The sequence below is a fragment of the Mytilus edulis genome, unplaced genomic scaffold (genome assembly GCF_963676685.1).
Source record: "Mytilus edulis unplaced genomic scaffold, xbMytEdul2.2 SCAFFOLD_703, whole genome shotgun sequence".
In the NCBI taxonomy this organism is placed as follows: Eukaryota; Metazoa; Mollusca; class Bivalvia; order Mytilida; family Mytilidae; genus Mytilus; species Mytilus edulis.
The window spans coordinates 10,472-21,160 of record NW_027267941.1 but is presented as its reverse complement, the minus strand read 5'-3'; the positions used below and the strand labels follow the sequence as shown (position 1 = coordinate 21,160).

At 31.7% G+C, this 10,689-nt stretch overlaps 1 long non-coding RNA gene across 1 annotated transcript; it reads right to left on the bottom strand.

The window, feature by feature from the left end:
• Positions 1-3,361: 3,361 nt before the first annotated feature.
• Positions 3,362-9,764, bottom strand: LOC139506282 (uncharacterized). Its single transcript, XR_011660013.1, has 2 exons — positions 6,888-9,764; positions 3,362-5,167 (listed from the first exon to the last, which is right to left on the bottom strand). It is a non-coding gene; the product is annotated as an uncharacterized lncRNA (long non-coding RNA).
• Between the last annotated feature and the right edge of the window lie 925 nt (positions 9,765-10,689).

Here is a 10,689-nt window from a genome sequence, read left to right as displayed (position 1 = left end):
TCAGTTGGTCTCTTATGGGTAGTTGTCTCATTGTCAATAATACCACATCTGTTTAGTTTTATATGTTTTTTTCAATCATTCGTTTTTTTCTCATAATTTTATCTTGAATCGGATTCAATGTGCAAATAAGAAGTCCAACTGTCCGACAACTTATATTCCGTGATATATTTCCTAATAGGTCCATTACCTCTCTTTAGATCATTCATGATGGTATCGATGGGATTTCCATAATAGAGAATACATAGCAAAAATCCTAGAATATTCATTGATTGGACGACATATAGAATAGAGAACATCATGCCAATCGGTAAAGAACAGATAATATAATGGGGGTGCTTGAATATAAGACCGCCCAGACCCTTTGTATTCCACGAAGAAGACAACATAACATCATTAATTTCTCTTAAGACGAAAAAGAAAATAACACATTTCTCAATTCATGCTGATGTTGGACCTTGTCGAATTCTATTTCATTTCACCGCTTTTGGTTGCAATTCTTTCTAAATACCTATAAGTACTTTAATGTCTTCATCGTCTTTTACGAATCCTTTCAAATAAATCTTGCATGGCATTGTAATTAAAATTGTTCAAGCCATGCTATTTCTTTCAAAGTGAAAAATCAATTTTAAGTGGCAATTACTTGAATTGCTTTCAAATTGGAAAGTAAAAAGTCAAATGAATGTTTTTACAAAGCAGATGAATGGTAGGTGGTAAAATTCAATTTCCGTCTGATACAATGCAATGACATCATTTCCGGTAAGGGCTCACGGGAAAGTCATAAATAACTGGTAGATTCTGATTCATTTGAACTTTTATTACACTCGTGTCATGGTCGTTTTCACAACTCTTGTTAGTGCATTTTTTTACGCTATCGTTTCTGTAATGTGAATAATAGAAATAAAAATGAGATATTCGTCAATGTGGTTTCCATTCCCCCCACCTTCCCCACTCCAACTTTTTTGGGGAAAATTATAGTACCCTTCATGCATATCAATAGGGAAGTTAAACAACAGTTTTAGTTCGACAAATATAAACATAACATTTAACATAGACACAAATTATTTACAATCTAGTGTTACATTACAAATCGCTCCTGTGTCGAAGTTGTGAATGATTTGAACATGTTGAACAGCGACCACGGATAGCATTCATAAAATTCTTTAATTAACAAAAACACTCAGATACTAGTATATAGAACTACAAGTTGTGAATTAAGGCGTTCATAATGTAGGAAAGGCACATTATAGTACTAACACATTTTCTAAAAAGGTTTTTGATGTGTAAACTGGGTCGTTTAACTCACAATCTAGAAAAAAATATGTTTTAATCCTTATTATTCTCACTCCAATCTTTTGTAACTTATTCTTTCAGTTTCAACCCGAGTGTATTTCGCATAACTATATCACAGTGAATGGCATTATAGTGTTTAGAAGTGACGAAAGAAAATTCAGCATTAACAAATTGTGGAAAACAAGGAAAAGTACTGACAGCCGGACCAACCATACTCAAGATTTATAGAGTTACAAATCATAGATCTATTATGAAATATTACATCATTTTTGTTTATGTCAGGAAACGAAAGCTTCGCGACATATACAGACACAACTAAGTACCGTAATACAGGTATGGCGAGTACATAAAACGCGTAAAAAATATGGGTCTAGCGCAACATGTACAAGGTACAGAAATTAAATTTACATCATTTCAAAATGTTTTGTTTCTTCATCTGCATGTTGTATTTACGTTTTACATTTATCCATCCATCTTTAAAAATATTTTTCCCAATACTAATGAAATACGAGTGGTCGAAAAGCTTGCAGACAAACGATGCGTTGAAAAAATATGTACAATTCCAAGGTAATTTGATTATAATTCTCTGCTATATTGAAAACGCAAAAATAATTACTGACTCAAGACAAATAGTTATATCTGTTAATTGATAAGTCGAACAAACAAATATATATTTGTGGTGTCAGGACGGACAGATATAGTGTGTGTTATTATAGTTATCGCGGATTTTCATTACAATACAAATGCCAACACGTGTACCCCGTAATGAATTTACAATGTGCAGAGAATAAACAGTATTATTATATTGTGTGTATTTTTTTCGTAGTTTGTGCTACGACTAGTGTCTTTGATCGATGGTACCGTAATGTTATTTACCGCCATGCATCAAGACCTGTCATTTTTCCTATACTGCTAATATCATATAGACATTTAGCACCTTAAATCATGAATTGTTGTGATTTGTGTTGTTTTGAAATTCTAGCATGGTTGTGAAAAAGAAAGAAAATATACCCTTTCGACAAAATAGAAAAAAATAATGTGGTAATTTCTTTTTCAACAAGGTAACTAATGTAAGAACGCACAGTGCACAAATTGCACCTTTCCAACAAAAAAAGCTGCGGAAATCTTCCAAGTTTTCTTTGAGACTATAATTATAAACAATTTGGTTTTTTTTATGATTTGACATTATACACGTCTTAAAACATTGGTAACTATATACAAATATATACATTTGAAACGTTCACAGTATATTATAATAACAGATGAAGCATTTACTGGGGAAAGTTTAATCTACGGAAACGTCACCATCTTTTATAAATGAGCAAATAAAATATTTTACACTCATCAATTTCTTTAAAAATAAATAGTAAGCATGGACTTTTAATATGTTAAATTGTTTAAAATATTTTAAGAAATGAAACACAACATTTGTTAGACGACTTTTAATAACGTTAAATTAAGCATGGATGCAATTTGAGTACATTAACTCCTCCATACAGAGTCATCGCCAGGTCGTTTGGAGATCAGTTCAAACCTTATTTTTTATGATTCCATATTTCAAAAGGTACACGCAGGTGTTAAACTGTCAAACTAGTTGCAATTTGGGTATCCTCACGTTACATGAATGGTAGTTATTCTTGAAACAGAAATTATAATATCAGAAGATGAATAAATTTCAGACCTCGATATATATTGTGTACTTTCATTTTTCGCTCTTTGTTTTACCATTTTCATCAATTTTCATCTTTTTGGATGCTTTTGTGTTTTGACTACATTTAGCTGCAAATGACACATCAAACTGCAGTTTTTAGCGGGCATCACACAGGAACATGAATCTCAAAACGAAAGCTAAATCCTAAAGATATGAATGATGCATACTGCAATGAAACTAGATAAATCAATATAGTATATATATATATTTATTGTATATATATATATATACATACACATAGATTGAAGGGGGGCCTAGATAAAATGTAAGTGTACTTGTATTGTTTAAATCTGTATTCTCATTGTTTGACCTCATGATGTAATTAATGAATCCAACGAATAAACTATAAATCAAAATCTCTAAAGAAATTATGTTTTATTTGGCTGTAAATTTGTCATGGCATTATTGCAAGAAAGAAACACAATCAACTTGTCAATCAAAACTTGATGACGATTGAATTACTGAAGGATTATCCAGCAGTAACAAAGTTATATCAGGAGCCACTGGGTAGTCCATAGCAGCTTAAAGTAAATTCCGCCTGTCCATTCACAATACAAAAAAGCTCCAAACTCAGTCTGTTATATATGCCATGACGCTGGTTCTATAATCAATCTTCCAAAACTGAAACGATAAATAAAAAGCAGCAGAAAATATTCATAATGGGGAAAAGGGAGGGCGGGTAAATTCTATAGCTTTGGTCAAGCTCCGTGTAAGGTTTGAATTCAAATGACCAAACCACACGAGGTAAATTGCACGGACTAACATTTCGCGGGCTAAACTAATTAGCATATTAAAGTGACCAGTATAAAATGAATCGAACACACCGTCAATTTAAATCAATAATAGGCATACCAAGTTATATAATTACAATAACTGAATTTAATTATTATTGAATTAAATTCTATTATTGTATATATATATATATATATACATACACATAGATTGAAAGGGGGGCCTAGATAAAATGTAAGTGTACTTGTATTGTTTAAATCTGTATTCTCATTGTTTGACCTCATGATGTAATTAATGAATCCAACGAATAAACTATAAATCAAAATCTCTAAAGAAATTATGTTTTATTTGGCTGTAAATTTGTCATGGCATTATTGCAAGAAAGAAACACAATCAACTTGTCAATCAAAACTTGATGACGATTGAATTACTGAAGGATTATCCAGCAGTAACAAAGTTATATCAGGAGCCACTGGGTAGTCCATAGCAGCTTAAAGTAAATTCCGCCAAAATTACAAGTTGAGTAACTAGTTGCACAACTTGTAATCCGCCATAAAATTTACCGCATGACAAATTTAACAGCAAGAATCAACATCAATCAACTTCAACATCATTATCAACTTCGATGTCATTATCAACTTCAACATCATAATCAATTTCAACATCAACAATATTAACAACATCATTATCAACTTCAACATTATTATCAACTTAAATATTACCAATTTCAACATTATTATCAACTTCAATATTATCAACTTCAATATTATTATCAACTTCAATATTATCAACTACAACATTATTATCAACTTCAATATTATCAACTTCAACATTATTATCAACTTCAACATATTATCAACTTCAACATATTATCAACTTCAACATTATTATCAACTTCAACATTATTATCAACTTCAACACCAACATCAAAAACTTCAACATCAACTTAAATTCAATACTTAGAACTTCATTAAATTGATATCCATGTGGCAACATCAACATAAACCCCAGCTAAAATGCAATACTGTCAACATCTAAGCTATGTTATTCATTGTAAGGGAAAACCAAACAATGAGGAAATTTAAAGAAAATATATACATAACATTTTCAGAGCTCCTGGAATACACCCAACTATCTCTAATCCGAACGATGCACCTATAAGTTTAATATGACAGCTCCTATAACAATAAAAGAGCCAATTACCCAAGTATCTTTCAGGTACCCTGTAATTAAGTGTTTCAACTATACAAGGTTTGTTCATACATAACCTTTTTTAAAGTGTATGAAAATGTCCATCGTCTTTGTGTCTCAGCAATGTAGTCCGACATCAACCGGACAGGACAAATTGAAGTAGTTTATTCTTTTCCAGAATTGTCGTTACTGAATTACCCAGCTGATCTGTTTTCTGAGAAGGAACTTTTATAATAAGTGACCCTGAATAAGCATCAAATTATATCTTGGATCGTTTTACAATAAGATTTTCATAAAAACTTGAATTTGCAATTTCTCCAAAACTAAGAAACCCAAAATTCTAGCTGAAAATGAAGCTTTGAATAAACATGTTTCATATATTGAATAACAAACTAAATTAAGCGCATCTAAAAGTCTAGTTAATATACCAATAGTAATAGGCTTACGACAGACGTGTCGCTTATGTCACTGAGCATCTTTTGAACAATAAAAGAATGAGTGTTGTCCAATAAACCATTGATCTTATGATTAAACATAATGCCTGAAAGGTACGCATTCCCAGTGGAATAAGAATATTCATCCTTAAACAGGTCAGCTACTATTAACTAAATGTGAAACGGGGCATGGCCATACGTCATACAGGTTTAGTTTATGTTTAAAGTTTTGAAATTAAATTAGTCCATTTGATACGTAAGCCAAGTATTTGAATAACTCTTACACTACCGATAAAGAGATTTAAAACAGAACTCGACAACCACTTGTCACCCAAAATATAAGAAATGCCATTATAATTTCTAAAATTATTTTCCAAACACGTAGATTAGAAATAGGTCGATAATAAAAAGGCCCCGTAATTCTACCATTTTTCAATTCACTCATGATTTTTCCAAGCTAAATTTGGATCTTGTAAAACAGACTTCAATGTTTTGCTTGTATGATGTGCTCGAAAACCATATTTAAAACCATTATATAATAAATTTGCCAATATTTTAACGGGGTAGTCAGTCAACATATTCCCTTAAACCGTAGTATTAACAGGGGAGCAACCAAAAATACCAAATATCATACTGTGATTGCAAGCTGTAAACAAAATTATAAAATTTGAAATGATTAAATTGCATCCGTGGAACATTTGCCTGCTGACAGGGAAATCTTTAATTATTTATCGAAAAACGAGTATTTGGGTTAAAATTTTCATGTGTATTCAAAAACCTGTTTGACTGCTCTAGCACTGGACTGATACCTTGGTGCAAAATTGTTTGCATCAGGTGCCCTAGGGTAGTTTTGATACCTAGGAGCAGAATAGTCCGAAGTTACAGAACTTCGAGGATTATTCTTGTTATATGAATAATTTGTACAGTACATCGAAGGATGGAACTGGCTACATCTTATACATGAATTCATGGCTGTATACACAATTCATACGAGTACAAACGGCCTTAAAATTATAATCGTAGCAAGGACTAATAACTGTGTGAGAAGTATAAGAAGATGTCTGTGGAACATGATGTATGCCTACTGCAATAAACGGAAGCCATAGCTGCCCATCAATGACGTCCCATGCACGCATATGATCACGAGCTTCTCTAAGTCAAAATTGCATGTCAAATTTATAAACGTTCTCAAAAGGTACACCCCCTTATAATCGTCATGTAGCTAATCAATTCATTTGCCAATTCCGGGAATCTTTGCAATAAAATTTTCATATAATTTAAAAACCCTTCAGTCCACTCACCTAAGTTAGATAATGATTTACTTTTGAATATTTGTTTCTGTCAATTAAAATGTCTCCATCTTCATCAAAACCGAGCACTTTTTTCGGTTGATCAATATTTGAAACAAATTTTTTTTTTTTTTTTTTTTTGTGCCAAATCAACATATTCTAAATTCCATATTTGGTTTATAATTTTTTGTGGTACAAACACATCAACATCAGTATTAGTAGGTGTAACTAAAATCTCACCGTTTTGTACAGAATTACGAGCTGTGGGCTGCCCTGGGTGTACACATCCCTGATCAGGAACTTGTTGTTCAGCGGGCTGCTGAGGAAGTTTGAGGTTCAAATGAGTTGTGGTTGTAGAATTGGCTGTAGTGGTACAAACGGCTGTTGTGGTTATAACTGATGTGGTGGCAATAACTGATGTGGTGGCATTAATGGTTGTTGTTGTGGCATTAATGGCTGTTGTGGTGGTATTAATGGCTGTTGTGGTGGTATTAACGGCTGTTGTGGAATGGCTATATTTTGTCTTACAATTTCAGCTCTCTTTGGGCGAAGCCTTCTGTTTACCGGTAGCTGTATTTGATTTTGCCTACGTACAGCACGGTTTGGCAGCACCCTCTCCCCTTTTCCTCTCGGCATACTGGCTTAAACAAATAATTACAATGTTAGTCAATGCATTAGTAAAATAGTATATCATTTGTCAATGTTACATCCCTTAATCAAACAATTGAATCAATATTGAAATACAAATATTTCAATTTTTACCATTGACTAATTAGTATTAAGATACAATGGCAATAACCAAAGTAGAAAAAAACGCAAATGCTTGATTGTGGCTGTCTATGTCCAGTGGCAGATATTTCAAGTATATTCATAATGATTATATCATATTTATAACGAAAGTCATAAAAGAAAATGATTATTGTATCTACCGAATATCAATTGAAATGGCCTTCGTTAATGAGAAATATTCCTATCCTATAATCGACTATAATACATGAAAACTATGAAACAATTAAATCGAAAAGTATATATATTTAAATAGTCAACTAACATCCTTGATGGCTCGCAAAAGTTTACAAAAAGAAATGATTCATTTTTTTTTTAATCAACTGATCTAAGAAAACTTGACCTCATTTTAAAGGCATTGTGAAGACATTTTCAAAACAGTTTCACTTTTATCAATACACATAATAACAACGAAGAAATAGCAAATTTTCAAAATGGTAATGTTTTACTACTCTGGAAAAACTGTTGCCTCTCTTTAAAAATTAATAAAATATATATATATATATATTTTTTTTTTTTTTTTTTTTTTTTATTTTAATCATTTGGGTTATAGCTTTTGTTTATTTTCTTCTTTTACATCTTGTTAGTCAATTTCAATCCTCCATATTAAGTTTTTTGGTCAAAATAGAAGCTTAAAGCATGAAAATGTCAACCACTCTCATGAAATTCTATCGTCCAAAGTCACATAACATGACGATTTTGTTTATTCCTTTTTTCAGAGCATCAGTTGGTATATTGAAAATGTAAAGTAAAACTTTATTAACATTTGAATGTAAAGAAACAAAATATGAAATATTACTCTTTATATACAAATGTATATGTTTTTGTGTGTGTATAAAAAAGATGTGGTATGATTGCCAATGAGACAACTCTCCACAAGCGACCAAATGATACAGAAATTAACAACTATAGGTCACCGTATAGCCTTCAACAATGGGCAAAGCCCATACCGCAAAGTCAGCTATAAAAGGCCCCGAAATGACAAATGTAAAACAATTCAAACGAGAAAACTAACGGCCTAATTTATGTACAAAAAATGAACGAAAAACAAATATTTAACACATCTACAAACGAAAACAACTGAATTACAGGCTCCTGACTTTGGACAGGCACATACGTACAGAATGTGGTGGGGTTAAACATGTTAGCAGGCGCCCACCCCCCCCCCCCCCCCCGACCTGTGACAGTACAACATAAGAACAACTATAAAAATCAGTTGTACCATGAGAGACAAGAAAAGTTTTGAAATATGTCATCTGTCTTTGTATTGTCATGATAGTTTTAGAATGTTCCCTTTTCATTAACATTTAATGAAATATTCTTATTCTTATATAGCATGTATAGTGAATGCTTATAAATAAAGATAAACAACAACCTTTTAACAATTATTCTACTGGACTAAAATACCTGTTGCACTGAAAAACAATGAAAATAATATAACATTATTCTTATTCCAGACATTTCAAACAAGTAATTATGTCAGATCACTGTATTAAAATACTTGTATGTATAAAAGTAAAGTAAATTCATATCTGTATATCAGTTACAATATTTATACAGTGAAATCTGTAAACCAATCTCATTCAGAATGCATTGAATGTGAATAGCATTCGTTGCCATATCTAGATTCATAGATTGTTTTCTTTATGTCCAGTGGCACCTATTTCATGCATATTTAGACTAAAAAGAATTTATATATACATTTATGTTGAAATTAATATGTGGCTTACTCACCGGTTACTTCGCGCTGCAAGATTTGGATTTGGATTAAGAATAAATAACATGGTAAATGTTCATTAGCGTATTAAGAGAGTTAAACAATTAGATATAACAACTCGCACAATAAGTATAACCATCTACTCAATTTACAAATATAAATATAAAATAATATCCAAGAAAAGATTGGCAATTTACGCAATGATAGAATTTAAATTCAGTTATAACACCAAAGAAAAAGTTCACGACTGTTTGAAGCATTTAACAAAGTTAAAATTATTTAAGAAAGACAAACCAGATTAACAGTTTAAATTGTTGAGCTATTATTTTTTATGAAATGTTGCTTAATTCTAAAACTAAAAAAGAATACTCATCTTTTCTTCTGTGTTTTAAATTCTATAGCTTTGGTCAAGCTCCGTGTAAGGTTTGAATTCAAATGACCAAACCACACGAGGTAAATTGCACGGACTAACATTTCGCGGGCTAAACTAATTAGCATATTAAAGTGACCAGTATAAAATGAATCGAACACACCGTCAATTTAAATCAATAATAGGCATACCAAGTTATATAATTACAATAACTGAATTTAATTATTATTGAATTAAATTCTAATATATACAATAATTCATTCTGTGATAACTTACACTGACACATCTGTTCTTTTATCTGTTTTGGGTTTAACATATATAATAACAAAGAAGATACCACACAGTTTCTTTCATTAATTTCAATCTTGTTGGAAAGCACATTTGGACCCATTTTCCCCGGAAACATTTGATTTTTAGGGGGGGGGGGGGGGGGGGGGGGGGGGGCTCATGGATGAAAAATATTGTCCTGCTTTTTTTTTAGTTGTAATAACTGTCCTGCTTTATTCAATCTATTCGGTCCTGGCCTGTCTTATATTTTATAAGTTCATCATGAATTTTTTTTACATAAATCGTCATCCTGCCTTTTTTCACTCCAACCTTCTGTCCTACTTTTTTTTCGAATTTCATCCTAGCCTTCCCCTCCCTCTAAAAAAATAAAGTGGTAGCTCCCTTAATATAGTATCATGAGTCAATAATTGCTTATATTTATATCGGGATATTCCAAAGAAAACAGTCGCCTTTGGAGGTGTTTTTTTATTGTTTGGGGTGGGCATACATGTATGTGATCATGTGTCGCAAGGAGTTATAATGCCTGCATGACAAAAAGAACAAACAGACAATAAGCTCCGATAAGCAGATATATATATATATATATATATAAATATTTTGTTTTCAGTTCTATGATCGAAATATGTGATTCTTTGAGTCAGTCATATTAAATCTATAATTTCCTATGACGAACACATTCAATCCTACACTGACATTATGGTGTTAGAAGACAGTGTCAGACGGATCCTTCAGAGGTTAAACCGTAGAGAAAATAATTTCATAAAATCAATCGACAATGGAGACACGAGATAAACTCTGACCCTTCCATGATCTCTTTTATATTATGACTTTCGCTGCGTTTGACATGTTTGGTATTTGTTTTTACATCTTTTGGCGTTTAT